Consider the following 17070-nt stretch of genomic DNA (forward strand, 5'->3'; position numbering starts at 1 on the left):
GCTTTCCAACTGAGGTGCCTGCTATAACCATTACTAACAAAGACATTAAGGAGATGGGCCTTCTCCTTATTGAGGCTCTTTTCATCAGAGATTCTCAGTGCACGGGTAGCAAGCATGTTGAGAGCGCCCAACTTTTGAGCAAGGAAATGATGAGAACTGGCATGAAGATACTGCTCAGTGTGCTTTTTCTTTCGAAACACTTGGTGGGTGAAGGTACCATCATTATTCTTCGAAATAAGGACATCGAGGAAAGGAAGCCATCGATCGACTTCCTGTTCCATAGTGAGGTTAATGGTGGGGGATTGCTTATTGAGATGGTTGAAGAAAAGATCTAGCTCATCTTAGCCATGAGACGAGATGACACCCGTGTCATCCACAAATCTCTTCGAGAGCTTGGGTAAGAGACGGGCAAAGGCCAAAGCCTTGGGGTCAAAATCTTCCATAAAAATATTAGCAACCACAGGGGATGGGGGGAGCCCATGGAAACACCACAGGGAGCCCATGGAAACACCAAAAGTTTTCTCATAAAACTCGCCTTCGAAGCTAAAAAAAGTGGAAGTGAGACATATCTCAACCAACCGAGCGATATCAGGGTCCGTGAGTCTCTTAATAACCTCAATGGCCTCCTTTATAGGAATGCACGTATAAAGGGATACCACATTGAAACTCACAAGAATGTCCTCAGTGTCAACCTTTATGCCCTTAAGCTCTTCAACAAAGGAGGCAGAGTCTTTGACGAAAGACCGTGTGAAGCCAACCAAGGGCCTAAGCTTCAAGGCAAGGTATTTAGCAAGAAGATAAGTAGGACCACCAATAGTATTGACAATGGGTCTAAGGGGAGCCCCTCTTTGTGAATCTTTGAAAGCCCATAGATCCTTGGAGTAATGGGGCTACTCTCAATGAGTTTATGGGGCTTTTACTTAGATTTACAAAAATTCTTTTAAATTTTTTTGAAAAGATGACTAAAATTTCCATAACTTTGAAAACCTTACCGGATAAAAAAAGGAAAAACAAAATGAAATCAATTAAAGTAGTGATATGATGGAAAAACGAAAAATGAAAAACGAAATGAAATCAATTAAGGTAATGATATGATTGTAGCTAATGTAACCATCCTTTCCAAAAGCCAATTGGGCACAGCATATACAGATAATCTACATCAACCGAGATATGAGATGGACTTTACAGTTTGAAAATTCAAAACTATTATAATAAAAATATTTCACTAAAAAATAATATTTACTTGAACTAGCAAACCCTAAAATAATATTTCAAATAATAACGCAGAAAACACAGAAACGAGGTTTAAAAAAAGAACCATCAATCATTCCACGAGAATGATCTTCGAACAAACCATATGTGAAATTATAATCCTCAATTATTTAAACATGTTTGCATGTTAAAAAAAGCGATAGTCATTCCCTGTTCACTGACCACGACCAGATACAAGGCTCCCAACGTCTGGGGATTGGGTCGATTGGATCGAGTTTCTCCAGCGCGTACGGTCCTGGAAATAGTTCTCTAATTCACCACGATCACGAACTAACTCATACTCGTTCAAATTTGAGAGAACGTTTGGCGTCACTGGTGAAATCGGCTCCTCGTAAGTGGATTCATTATTCTGAAGATTCTGCGTGTTTATCTGGGAAGGATAAGCCTATGCTGCTCACCCCTGTTAAAAAAAAGGTCTCTGCTGCTCACCCAACGAATCGGCCACCATCTTTGCAAGGGTCGTTTTAAAGCTAAAATCAGCACATAACCTAATTGGAAAATGAGTTTTTTTAGTGTTATTTGTTTGGATTTTTTAGTATTGTAATCTGATTGAAATCTTAATTTTTGTTATTTAAATTAGTTTTTTATAATATATATTAACACTTCTATAAAAAAAATATTTAAATCACTTAGATTAATCACCAAGCTTGTTGTAAGTTTGTGATTTTAATAAATTCCAACAAATCTATAACAAAATTAAACTAAAAAAATTAAGAAAATTAAAAAAAAAAACTCACTAAAAACGATTCGATTGGGAACTAAACAAACACTGTGGCTTTGACGACTAAGATTCCCTGATCGATGGATTTCTAACACGAAGTGGCTAATGTTACATGGCACAAATGGAGTTTTTTGAATAAGTTTGGTAGTTTTTGGGTTTTTATTAAATAACTTTGGTGGTTTGGTAGTTTTTACTAAAAATTATGATTTTTTAAATGAGTTGTATTTACTATGATTGTATGGAAGTGTTTTTTCGTGGATTTTTGTGGTCTAATTTCTCTCGCACTAATGCATTGAAATCACAAGTTTGATGAGTACCTCTAGACAATAGAAGTGCTTTAAGGGTTTTTCAGGGTACTGAATCCATATATACAATTAAAAAAATAGTTTAAATAACACAAATCAAGATTTCACCACAATTTTTTTGGCATATTTCGACATCGAAGAACCAAAAAGTTTTACTAAAAACAACTCCTTAAAATGCTATGTTGTAGGTGGGTACGACGTCAAGTTGGGAGTGACACTAATATAATATATTAAAATTTAATATATATTAAAAATAAAAATAAAAATAATTGATTTATTTCCATCCAAAATTTGCCAATCAAATTCCATCTTGCAATGACATATGTAAAAGATTGAACTTTGAAACACTGCCAAAAAAAATCAAAATATTAATCCATCAACAATTTTCCCATGAAATTCCTTACAAGCAAATAAACATGCAGAACTCCCAAACCTAAAAAAAACTATTATTTCATGCAACACTATATTATATTCAACTTCGAAATTAAAGTTTGGACATCTATAAAATGAAACTCACTAGCACACTACTCCTCTTTCTCACTATCACTGTAATTTGTTGAATCTTATTATTAAAGCTTCAAGATAGACTTCAAGAAAGTATACTTATTTGCAATTGTTGAACTACTCTTTTTTTTCTAATCGTCACTGTAATTTGTTGAATCTTATTATTAAAGCTTCAAGATAGACTTCAAGAAAGTAGACTTATTTGCAATTGTTGAACTTTAAGATTTGCAATAGAACCTATCAAGGAATGACTCACAACTGTCTATATTTTGTTGAAAGTTTTTTTACATCTCCACGTCTTTGTCGCTTTACAAAGCTCATGCAATCCATACCCCTGACCTGACATGTATCACTTCAAAAATAAACAAATGACGCTTTACAAAGCTCTTGTAGTCATCCCCCTGACTTGACATGTGTCACTTCAAAAATAAACAAATGGTAGTTTCTTTGCTCAAAATAGGTACCCGAAAGTCAAAAGTATGCTCAAAATAGGCACCTGAAACGTCAAAATTTGTTGTAGTAAAGTTACCGAAAAGCTCCAAAGTACCCATTGAAGCTCATGGCAATTTTGGAAATGTTTCCTACCAGCTCCCAAGCTCCCAGAAGCACGAGAGCGTGTGGTATGTGTTATAGACATTTTTGTGCTTTACAGCATTGAGCATGAAATTTCCATAATCCAAGGGATCCAAAGTCCCTAAAAGAGTTGTTCCTACCCGTAAAGGAACAAGGTCAACCAATGACACCTTCTCCCAGAAGTTCTCCACCAAAAACAACTCAGAAACAATCAATTCAGGATCAATTCAGATGCTCTACTAGCTGCCTGCGTTGCAATGCACCCCAGTACACTAGCTAGGTGCGTTGCAACGCACCTAAATGCACTACCAGGGTGCGCTGAGCGGGAAATGACAAATGGCAAGCTCATTCAACGAGGTGGAAAGACCCTGGAAGCTTCCAGAATCTTCCCCAATGACACTTGCCTCAATGAATTCGACCAGTGATGAGTAAGAGGCTCTCAGCCTCCAAGTGGAAGCAAGAACTGACAGAGAGAAGCCACAAGTCAAAACATAAGCTGACTCATCCTCTCTGCTTACATCTATATATGGATCCCTCATCCAAGAGATCCAGAGGCTGGAATTTTGTACTTTGCAGAGAATTGTTGTTGGTTTGAGATTGAGATTAGTGCATTGTGTGATTTATGCTTTGTTGGAGGGGAGGAAGGGATTCCTTTGCTGGGAGGTAGATGCTGGATCGGGACTCACTTGGTTGTATCTCCTCTTGGACTTTCTTATCATATCAATAAAACTATTTGAGTTTCTCCTATATGCTTGTATATCAATGATGCTTTGTTATATTTTCATGTTTAGTTTAAATCTGATCCTAAACTAGTTATGAATGTAAATCTATGTCTTTTGTGTAGTTTCTCTCTTCTATGATCTTGCAGGAACTTGGTGAAGCTGGACCAGTGAGGGAGCAGGCAGCGGGAAGCGAACAAAGAGGAGAGCGAGTGGATCAACAAACTAGTGAAAGACATATGTTAGTTACATCCTTCTTCTCCATTTACATTTCATAAAGAAGAATACGAAAATAGTTTTCCTTGTTTGTTGCTAAGGCACTATCACACCTTAGAGTGGGATAGGGGCATTCTGAATGGATACTTTTCCCAACAACAAATTGGCGACTCCGCTGGGGATCGTATCTAGTTAGTTTATTTGTGTTTCTAGTGTTGTTCATCTCATAAACTCAGGAGTGCCGAATCGAACTGCATTTGCTATTTACAAATGTAAAGTATAGATCTGCTACTCTAGTCCATTCACTGGGCCTGTTTATGATCTAAACAGCTGATCCACAAATGCTCTAACAGCCCTTTGTGATAGATCTTAGTCCTCCTTTAAATCATCCCTCTAATTGTACCTAATTGATAGCTTTTATCCGGCCAAAAACCGTAGATTAAACTGCAAACCGTGACCTAGAACCCAGAGACAATTCTCATTTCTGCTTCAGCGCAGGCTCTGCGAATAGGTTCTGCATTTCAACGCAGGTCCCGAGAGGGCTACCTGTGCTGCAATTCAGTTTCTCTGTGTTGCGGGTGCGCTGATCAGCCTTTGCCTTTTGCAGCTGTGGTTCTCTGCTTCTTTTTGCTCAGTTTTCTCTCTGATTTTTGCAGCCTGTTCTCAGTGTGTGTAACTATCTGAAAACCCCTTTTCTTTGCCTTAATTCCGCCTCAGTGGTATAAAAGAAACTATATTTTTTTTGTGTATTTGTTACATCATTTGCAGTTTCCCATTACAAAAGTAAACTAGTCATACTGTCGCCCTTAGATCTAGACCTGTTGTAAGTGTCGTTTTGATCTTAGGAGTAAGTTTGTTTGCTGTTGACAGTTGATTACGCTTTTACTTTTGTCTTTTGGTTTGAATTTATGCATTTCTAGTGTCGAAACGAGTATTTACTTCAAAATCATAAAGTGTCGTAATCGTCTTTTTGATTTCGAAAGAAGCTTGTTTTTGTTTTTCACTTGAAATCGAATTCAAATTTGTACAACAGCTTTCTTTCTAGGCATCAATATTAAGAAAGTGAAAACAAATACATGCATATGTGCATTTGCATTTTGACAGTTTGTATGGATTGATTTAGGAAAAATGCATTTACAGTATGCTCTATGCTCTTTGAGAAAAGATTGTGTCTTTCTTTTCCCCTTGTAGCTAGGATTTTCATTGTTGAAAAGATATAAAAGCTTGCTTATCATCTTTAGACTGCATTTAGGAATTGTATCTACATCTCGTGGTGATCCAAAAAGGCAAACTTCTAAGAAAGATCAACCTAAAATAAATTGAATGAACTTAACAACGCTTTGTAACTTAACGCACAACATAGAGGTCTAGGCTAGAGACATGTTCCGACGTCGTAAAACCTGGTCACTGGTCACCTCACTGATGGTTCGACAATTCCTCCTGAGAGACGACAAGTGCCAGTACTGATTGTGCTCCCACGTACCGTCGAGTATATATTGGGAGACCCCTATAGGCATAAAACCTTTATCCATAGGAAGCCATGTCGGCCGCCCTACTGATCGCAATGCACTGAACACAGCATTCAGGAAGATTGACCACCCGTACCCTAAAAAGTATTCTGCGGTTTTGCGAAAAGTTTGGCACACCCTCTACCTAGAACTCCAGAGCAATCCCTTTCGTTCCTTTTCAGACTCCTTAACAGAAAAGGTCCATCTGAGCACTTGTCACTTCAGGCTAATTAAAAATCGAAGGAGACTAGAGTCATCTTTTGCTTTTTCTCGACTCTTTAAAATTGAAAAAGCAAGTTGTGTCTAAGCGTCGTCAAAATTTATTTTAAACGGAATATTCATACCCCTTTTCCTGTGTTGATATTTAGGTTGAGAAAATGGAGCCCACCAACCAAGGAATTCCCCTTGGAGGAAATCCTAGTCCCTTCTCCTCTTGGGGAGATGTTGGTGCACCCCATATGGCCACATTGTCGCTTCCAGGACTGACAATTGGCTTGCCGGTCTGGCTCTTCTCAACCAATGTCGTTTAGAACACCACTATTCTTGAACAGACGAATCAACAATTAGACGAGTCTAGAATTTCCCACCAACCTTCTACTTCCTCTAATTCTTCTTCTCTTCCTTCCTCTTCGCGTGACAGGACTGGTAAAGCTAAAAACCAAGTTCCTAAGGAGAAAAGGGAAAAGAAGAAGAAAGAGAAAAAGAAGAAGGAGCCAAAGGCAAATAAGGGAAAACAAGTGTCGTCTAATGAAAATCCACACACAGCACCGACCAGGCCTAAATCTCCATGTGTCATCTACAAGGGAGACCACTTTCACAGAGATTTTCCTTGCATCCCTTGGATACTAAGGGACTGGTCTCCCCGTTTGCACAATCCGGTGTCGTCAACCTCTGATAGCCATGTTGAAAGTACACCGTCAACTAGCAAAAGTGAAGTTCCAGGACAAAAAGGAAGGGCTAGACCTCCCTGTAGACTGTGCGAAGGCAACCATGCCCTCCACCATTGTCCCTTCTTAGACGAGGCTAAAAGAGTCTTGGAAGATCGTCTGATTTCACCGTTACGACTTCCTCCTAGATATAAAAACTGTTGCCGAGTCCTTCGCTAGTTAAGAATCCAGCTGGCCCGCTCAAGTGGTCAGCTGAAGCGTCTATCATTGAACATAAACCAACTGAATCCATACCAGACGAAAGTCAAAGGGTCGAGGCGGCAGTTGACTCGGTCTTGCCTTCAGAGTTTTTATCTTCGAATGATACAGTCACTGAAGAGGATAAGGATGACACCATCCAAATTCTCTTCATCAACACAGACTCTGACGAACACGGGGGCAATCCACCCATTCCTTTATCGTAGGAAGGAAGTTCGTCAGAGCGATATCAGCCGTCTACTCGGTCCCACCACCAAGCAACCTAGTTGTATCCTTCGACTGGAACCAACTAGGCAGACCCGGTTTGCCAGCAAGCATACCGTTCCGCATTATCGTTCAAATATACAGAATGGTCATGGCTGGCCCCATCATTGATGAGGGGGCATCTGTGAGTATCCTTTCCTCTATTGCTTGGAAAGCACTTGGTTCGCCATCGCTTTTGCCTGAAATGAGAAATCTAACAGGCTTTAATAAAGGAACCAGTCGACCTTTATGGATCCTCCCCACTGTGCCTATCACATTGAAAGGGAAGACCGTTCAAATGAACGTGATGGTCATTCAAGGACCCTTGGATTATAACCTACTCCTTGGACGAGACTATATATATTGCATGGGAGCCATCGTCTCCTCACTCTTTAGAGTAATGTGTTTTCCGCACGAAGGAAGAGTTTTCAAGCTCGTGGACCAGCTTTCATTTCCAGGATCACGCATCGCAAATAGTCATATACCATCCCTAAATGGTCTCTTCACGCAAGAAACGTCTCAACCCAAGGTCCGTCCTCCCGATGAGCGCGAGTAATTCGGAAGGGTATGACTGGAACCCAGGGGGCATGCGTCCTGGCCTGCTTCGGCAGGAAAACTTTGGGTATAGGGTAGGTTTCTGTGAGAGAATATGACTAGTCTGTACCCCCGTCCGTGATTGAGATAGGGGTTATTCTAGAATAAGATTCTTTTGTCAAAGTTATGTGAGTTGGCGGGTATCGTCGCTCACCTGTTTTTATCTTGGTAGACATCGCCGAAGAAGTATTTTGTTTAAAAGATTAATAGAACAATCTTTGGGTGACCTGAAAGAGGTAGGCCTCTCTCGGTGAAACAAATGTTTTGGCAGAAATGAAGTAGGGGTAAACTTGAAATCGTACTTTATACCTAGGGGCATGCAAACCTTTTGGAGTGCAAGCAAAGAGCGGCTATTTATCTATTTTTTGGGTTAGCCGTTTCCTAACTTGCATAAAGAAAGGATTCCGGAGCAAAGCTTTGTAAGGCGCAAGCTCCATAAAAAATGGAATCTTAAATGAGACATTCTTATCATATGACTGCATTAATCGAGCAGTTTTAGCGCATAGTTCATGCTCGTTAAAAAATAAACATAAAATCGAGCAGTTTTAGCACATAGTTCATGCTCGTTAAAAAATGAACTATCCTCCAGTAAATAACCACCATGAATGTAAATTTATCAGTCATTAAAGCCTTGGTCATGTTTGCACCATCACCTCCACTTTTCCATTGGCCGATCGTTCACCTTCATTTGATTGTTTACCCATTTTGAGGAACAGCTGCGAAGAATGATTTCACTAGCCATCCTTGTGACACTGCCGTGATTGGAAAATTCCAACCCTTACCTGGAATCAGCTGCTACCCGTTTTATCACTCGTTCCTCAAAAGACGAGTCTTCTTTAAGCTCTTTTCATCTGACTCGTAAAATGTGAAAAGATTGCCGAGTTTTGGCCTTCCAGCTCGTTAAAGCAACCGGAAGTGCTATCCCTCCTCTAGATTTTAATCTTTTTGGACCTGAGGGATTATTGCACAAAAAGATCGAGCGCTTGTTTTGTTCGGCTCGTTAAAACTATCGAAAATTCATCCCTTCTGTATTGTTTTATACTTTTTCGGACTTAAGGGATTAGATGACGAAAAAGGACTTTAGAGTTATCTTTACGTACCTTTTCAGGCTCTCTAAAAATGAAAAGGACCTAGTTATCTTTGTCATTAGACTCGTTAAAAAGATTAATAGCGACAAACTTGTCTTTAGACGAGAACGATTTTCACTATCTCTAGGCTCGTCAAAACATAGCAATGGGTTTGCCCGAAGGGCAAATTATAGAACAAGCATATGCTATCCTCCTCAAGCTTGACAAAAATAAAGAGGTACTGGTTAGCAATGACTGGGGAAAATTGGGAGAAACTCAAAGAACCTTTATTGGTAGCAAGTCGCTCTTGAACATGACACTTCCACTCCGTGCCTGAGTCGGGTTGGGTTGTTTCATTCACCGGTCACATCACCATGGTCTCACCATACCATCCACCTTTGGGGTAAATGCTACCAATCCATCACATAAGTGTCGCCGATATGTTCAAGAGAAGTCATCCAGAGAAGTCAACAGTGTCCCATCCACTACCATACATTATACTTCATCCTTTCATGACCGCCACCCTGAACCATATATCATCAGATCGTTTTCACCTCCATCAAAATCATTTGCTCCGTTTCGTGTCACTGATGTGGGATACATTAAGGCCCTCCTTTGACAGATCGCTTCTTGTTGACATCAGCTCATTATCCAAGAAGTTGATCTAGGAACACCCCTTCAGTACTTTGAAGCTTGCATGCCTCAATGGCAAGTTTCTCACTTCCGGCAACAGGTATACATCAATGACCTTCGACCGAAAGATTTTGCATGGTGTTCGACGCCAAGTCCTTTATTCACACCACGTGAATTGTACTGCAGTACCTTGAGGGTCATTATCATTATCGGTGATTCCTCTTGCGCTTGTTAACAATTTAATCATTGACTGGTAATCAAGCGATGTCTTTCCATGTTCGACTTCAGAACATTTCTCACATCGATCGACTTGTACTTAGAGTGAAGATCGGACGAGATTGAAGACCCCGGATCTAGTTTCATCCATCTGGCCTGCGATATATATTCAGGAAAAATAAAGACATTGACATGTACAGCATTGCAACACAGATAATCATACTACCAAAAGGATGATGATTTCATTAAAATCATCAGTCTACCATCAGACGATTGTCTGTTCTATGTACAGAAAAATGAATTTATAAAGCTGAGCATGGGAATGCCCGCCTCAGCTAGATCATGAAAATAGTGTGAAAAATAATGTATTGTATTGTATCTTATTACAGGTCTCCTCCCAGCATTGAAAGAACTTCGGATCCTCCTAATAAAGCATTTCACCCGCTAAACGGCCTCATACTTTAGGGGGCAACTGTTACTGACATTTTTGTGCCTTACAGCATTGAGCATGAAATTTCCATAATCCAAGGGATCCAAAGTCCCTAAAAGAGTTGTTCCTACCCCTAAACGAACAAGGTCAACCAATGACAGCTTCTCCCAGAAGTTCTCCACCAAAAACAACTTAGAAACAGTCAATTCAGGATCAATTCAGATGCTCTACTAGCTGCCTGCGTTGCAATGCACCCCAGTACACTAGCTAGGTGTGTTGCAACGCACCTAAATGCACTACCAGGGTGCGCTGAGCGGGAAATGACAAATGGCAAGCTCATTCAATGAGGTGGAAAGACCCTGGAAGCTTCCAGAATCTTCCTCAATGACACTGCCTCAATGAATTCGACTAGTGATGAGTAAGAGGCTCTCAGCCTCCAAGTGGAAGCAAGAACTGACAGAGAGAAGCCACAAGTCAAAACATAAGCTGACTCATCCTCTCTGCTTACATCTATATATGGATCCCTCATCCAAGAGATCCAGAGGCTGGAATTTTGTACTTTGCAGAGAATTGCTGTTGGTTTAAGATTGAGATTAGTGCATTGGGTGATTTGTGCTTTGTTGGAGGAGAGGAAGGGATTCCTTTGTTGGGAGGTAGATGCTGGATCGGGACTCACTTGGTTGTATCTCCTCTTGGACTTTCTTATCATATCAATAAAACTATTTGAGTTTCTCCTATATGCTTGTATATCAATTATGCTTTGTTATATTTGCATGTTTAGTTTAAATCTGATCCTAAACTAGTTATGAATGTAAATCTATGTCTTTTGTGTAGTTTCTCTCTTCTGTGATCTTGTAGGAACTTGGTGAAGCTGGACCAGTGAGGGAGCAGGCAGCGGGAAGCAAACAAAGAGGAGAGCGAGTGGATCAACAAACTAGCGAAAGACACAGGTTAGTTACATCCTTCTTCTCCATTTACATTTCATAAAGAAGAATACGAAAATAGTTTTCCTTGTTTGTTGCTAAGGCACTATCACACCTTAGAGTGGGATAGGGGCATTCTGAATGGATACTTTTTCCAACAACAGTATGTGGTCTCCAATGCTTAGGAACAATACCTGTGTTACCATGTTTAAACATGTTTTTTATTAAAAATGTTATGATTTTTTATGTGTTTTTTATTCAATTTATTTTTGTTTGGCTAAAAATTTCTTTTAGTGGCTCGAGGCCTAGAGGTATTTGGCACGAGTGAAAACTTGCTTTCTTTTGGATCACTCTAGGTTGTGTGGTATTCCTTCAATAACAATGATGAGACTATTTCATTCTCAGGTAACAACTAGTGATGGTTGTGCCCACTGCTAGTTTAATGACTGAGTTATGATAGGTTTTCCACACACGCACACACACACACATGTATATATAGTACTTTAAAATATATTTGAAATACTTAGATTGTAAAAATTTCACAATTCAATGCGATTTCAACTAATTCTTAAGAAATTTTAAACAAATTACACTCAACTATATATTATTAAAATAAAAACTCCAAAAATTATAACAAATAGATAGATTACAACTTTAAAGAATATTTAAGAATGTGCAAACATTGATATTTGAACTTATTGTTAGCACTTTGTAATTCTTCTAAGTTGAGAAGAGGAATCCAAAGGTAACAACAAATTTCTTTAAAACTGGAATCTAGCCCTTCTAGCTTTAGAGATCGCTCTCTCTATAAGAGCCCTGTTGAAAATTACATCTAATAAAAGTTAATAAAAGAAAAATAAGACCACGGTTAAGGGACACTTATTCCAAGCTAAATGTTGGGCAAAGTTATCCTAGTGGGCATCATTGAAAGTGTGTTTTGGCTAAGGAAAATTGGCAAAGGCTAAGGCTAAGGCATTAAAAGGTAAAAAGACAATTTTGATACATTTATTTATGAAAATAAATTAAATTAGGAGAAAAGTAAGGTGAAAGGTCACAAGTTGCATGTGAGGAGGAAATTAAAGGAAAACAATGGAAAATGACGAGATTAGAGGCCTCATTCATAAAAAGGCTTTTGAGGATCAGTTGGCAAGTTTTTTCAAGCCTTTTGTCAGTTCAAGTTTGGAGCTCTCTCACTCTTGGTCACTTAGAGATTTCTTGAAGCATTCTAGCTTTGGATCAAAGAAGGAAAAGAAAGCAAAGATAAAGGAAGGAAAGCAATGATCAAGGAAGAAGAGTAGGATTCAAGCCATTTCAGCAGGAATACTTGTAGGTAACCTTTTGCATGCACGATTTCCTAGCTGGTTTGGACATGCATGGCTTTGCATGTTCATGTATTTTCTCTTTCTATCGATGACATGGTTTGTCAGGTAACAGAGTATGACAGTGGTTTTCAGCCTAGCCTTGCATTTTTCTGGTTTCCAAGGTGTTGGAATGTTTATTTTGGTTTTTGAGCTTTGGTTTGTTCAATGGATTTCATAATCTAGGGAGGAGGTGGTCTCAAGTTCCATTCCCAAAGGCCTAAGAATCCCTGATCGGTTTTGGCAGGATACAAGGTAAATATTGGTTTAGGGCCCAGTGATCTAAGTTTGGATTGCAGTAAATCCTGAGATACTAGTCCCAGTTTAGGGCCTAGTGATCCGGGATTGGATTGCGGTAAAGCGTTAGAGACAAGGATATGAAAAATTCCTCAAGGATAGTGATGGATTCTGGATGGCATTCCAAGTTCAATTCGGTTGTGATTAGAGCATCGGTTTTGGTGTGATCATGGTTTGATGAGGGTAGAGGTGGTTTAGCCTCTCGATTCCCTTGGTTGTTCTTGGATTGGTTTTTCTATGAGATCCCACATTCATGATTGGAATATGACACGAGTGTGACTGACTGAAAGAGAGATTTGGTTCAGCCATGTTTATGGTCAGGTGGTATGTGGAAGTCCCGAACCTGGTTAGATTTTCCTATGACTAATAAAAGCTAATTTCTCTTAATTTCGCACTTGATTATATGTGAATTTAATGGCTGTCATATGTTTGATGTTTACTTGGTTTAATGTTGGTTATAAGAATGATAATGTGACTTGTTCATGTCATGGTTATTTCATGTATTTACATGTAATTGTTAAATGGACAAATACAATACCTAATTGATGATATACTAGTTCAATGGAGAAGGTGGTGATCCTTCTGGTTATGTTTTAACAAGTTCTTTCGGAAATTTTTGCTATGTCTTGTATCTTAGAACTATAGGTTACATTGATGCCAAGTGTTTGACATAATTTCATTCCTGTTTGGGGATGCTGAGGCTTAGTATTGGGGTTAATTTTTTATTTGTTTATCTTGTCATCATGTCCTTGATTGATTCTGGAGGTTGTAACAAATTATGGGTAGAGGCCAGGATTATGAGCTAGAAACATGGCTTAATTCTTGGGGTCATTGGCATAAGTCTGCTGAAAAGAGTCCAAGGACGCTGCCACATAGGCCTATGAGAGTGAATTTGGCTTTTGGTCACTATCTTTCCTATCACATGAGAGCGACTTTGGCGTAAAAGGCTTAAATCATCAGTGGGACTCAGGGACAAGATGTTTGAGTGGATGACATGTCTCCTAAGGGTGTTGTTACTGATGTGGATGGGATTTTTTGATATGTTTTGTCGGTTACATTTCCTTAAGGTCACCAAGGAAGTTGATTCCCTTATAGTGACCTCTCTCATCACATGTTTACATTATTGGTTGGTTGTTTGGGTGAAACTAGGAGGAGGGGGTGTTACAGAGTGGTATAAGAGAGTGTTGCGCTCTCTTTGGGTCATATCTGATACTACAAATATGGGTGACTGTCAGTTGGTCATACATGCATTTTAGTTACATGTGTGTCTCTTACACTTGCGTTAGATATGCTTGTTGCATTGCATCATATTGGTCAGGGTTGTAGTACGATTATCATGAAGAACTTGATGTCGATTTTATGGAATGCATTGTTAGAAGCATATGATTGGTTATATGATTCTATGCAGCTTGATTTCATCCTTGTATGTTGGGTTGCATTCTTGGTTATTTGATTACATGTATCAGTCTTGTAGGTTGATTACAAGAATTGAAAGCTTATACTCGATTACATGCATTTATGCGTATGCGTATTTGATTAGGCATTGCTTATGCATGTTGTTAGTTGCACATGGAAATGTGTACAATGGAGTAACAATTGTTGTCATGCAGGAAGTCATGTCATGCATTGTTGATATGGCCTTGCATTCATGACTGGACCATAGCTAGAATGATGTTTATGTGTTGATGCACTTATTTTATATATGTTTATATGTTATTATGGTTATGCTATAGATGTATCACATAGATTTGATAATCTTGTAGAAAAAGTATCATCCCCGAATTATGCAAAGGTACGTTGATTTATGGTGATTGGTTTACTTGACATAGTATGCCTTGTAGGAAAGTGATCAAATGGCTAGCAAGGTGGTAGACTACATAGAATCTCCCTATGCATCAGCTGAGAAGCAAGATGTGGGGCATTCTTCTGACTTGGTAGACACATTGAGAAGCCTAGAGGAATAAATAAGGAGTTGCAAAGCAGACAATAAAAAAATAATGCAGGAATAAGAGAAATAAGCAAAGATGAATGCAACACTACTTCAGAGTTTGTGAGATTTGCAGCGACATGGAGCAGTTTGGATCAACCATGGATAGGAGGAAAAAACTAATGGGGCATATGGCAGTAGGTCTCCTAGTAGACACAAGTCGGATAGAATGACAGGATCATAGATGGTAGGTTGTTGGATACTCTAGATAGGAGAGGTGATCGGCAAAGGTACTATTCTGGCCCTGGTTCTAATAGACATCGTGATCATCAACATCATCATCCTTACAAGAGGAGTGATAGGGGATACTTTCTAGATGAGTTTAAGAAATAAAAATCGCCTACTTTTGATGCAGAAATAAAGAAATCACAGGATGTAAAGGCATGGTTGCTTGGTATGAAGAAATTCTTCTGATTGCATGATTATTCAGAAAACATGAAAGCAAAGATAGCCACTTTCAGTCTCAAAATTAAAGTAGATATTTGGTGGGATGAAATGAAGAATGTCAAAGGTATACATGAGGAAGATTTGACTTGGCATAAGTTTGAAATACTTTTCAAGAAGAAGTACTTGTCTGAGAGGTACCATGATGACAGGGCTAAGGAGTTTTATGAGTTGCAGATGGGTTCTATGAAAGATGAGGAGTATATGAGCAGATTTTTGGAGCTGTTGAGATATGTGCCTTACTTCAAGGAGGATAATGCTAAGGTTCGAAGATTCATCATTGACTATTACCTGCATACAGAGACTAGATTGAGTTCGATGAGCCTAGATCATTGGAGGAGGCCATCCTAAATTTGAAGCATTATTGTGACCACTCGAAGCACAAAGTTGAACCTAAATGTGACTTGAGGAGAAATGAAAAAGTTAAAGGAAAATGCACACCAAAGAGAGGAAGATCCCAATATGCAAGTGAGAAATAAAATGTAGTTCCTTACAAGAGATTCAATACATTTGAGAAGGGACATGGAGAGAAGTAGGCTAGAGGGAGTGGTAGGAAACCATTAAAGTGTTGGATATGCGGTAAGGACGATCGTAAGAAGGATTGTCCGCAATATTGGAGTGGTGGTAGACCCCATATCTACAATGCTCAGTATGCACATACAATTGGTGATGTTGGTCATAACATTCCTCGAATCTATGCAGTTGTGGACAACAAGTAGGCGAATCATCAAGCATGGATCATTGAGATGGATGGTAAGCTTTGGGATCAAGTTGTTTCTATTTTGATTGATCCTAGATCTAACTATAGTTATATTAATCCTGACTTGGTGGATAAGTGTGGTTTGAGAAAAGAAGTGGATGCAGAATCTTCGTTGTGCAGTGGTTGTGCAGTTTTCTACAAGTAAAAAGAAGCGAGTTGACCATTGGGTAAGAGCTTGTGAAATTGAGTGAAATAGTATGCCTACAACAACGCATTTGAATGTATTTCCATTGGGATCATATAGTATGCTTTTTGGTATGGATTGGCTATACCTTCACAAAATCAAAGTGGATTTCTTCGACAAGGCCATTGAGTGCGTGGATGAAAGTGGGGAAAAGAGGACTTTGCAAAGAAAGAAGAAGCCTACATCAATGAGGATGGTTACCACTATGCCGGCTAAGTGTAGTTGCAGAAAAGGTTGTGTGATGTTTGTAGTACACATTTCTAGTGACAAGGGTAAGGAGGGTGAGGATGTTGATGTGTTAAGCAGGTAACTACTTTTGTAGGAGTTTCATGATGTATTTTTTGAGGATATTACAAAGTTGCCACCTCACAGGGAGGTATACTTTTCCATTGAGTTAGTGCCAGGGGCAGATCCAGAATCCAAAGAACCTTACAGGATGAGCACACATCAGTTGGTAGAGTTTAATCTATAATTGAAGGAAATTCTAGACAAAGGATACATTGACCTAGTGTATCGCCTTCGGGTGCATCAGTGTTATTCATAAAGAAGAATGATGATACTCTTAGATTGTGCATTAACTATAGGCAGTTGAACAAGGTAAATATCAAGAACATGTATCCATTGTCGAGGATTGATGATTTGTTTGATTAGCTAAAGGGACTAGCAGTGTTCTCTAAGATCAAGTTGAGATAGGGATACCATCAGGGACACATCAAGAAAGACGATATCTTAAAGACTGCGTTCAATACCAGGTATGGGCATTATGAGTTTTTTTTTTGTTCCATTTGGCTTAACTAATGCTCCAACTACTTTTATGTTCTTGATGAATAGTGTGTTGCGTCCATATTTGGATAAGTTTGGTATTGTGTTCATTGATGACATATTGGTATATTCTAAGAATGGCGAAGAACATGTCGAACATTTAGCAGCAGTGCTAAGATTGCTAAGAGAGCATCAACTGTATGCTAATC

The sequence above is a fragment of the Pinus tabuliformis genome, chromosome 2_1, assembly GCF_031772625.1.
Source record: "Pinus tabuliformis cultivar Carrire ecotype Pingquan chromosome 2_1, CPIR1, whole genome shotgun sequence".
Lineage (NCBI taxonomy): Eukaryota > Viridiplantae > Streptophyta > Pinopsida > Pinales > Pinaceae > Pinus > Pinus tabuliformis.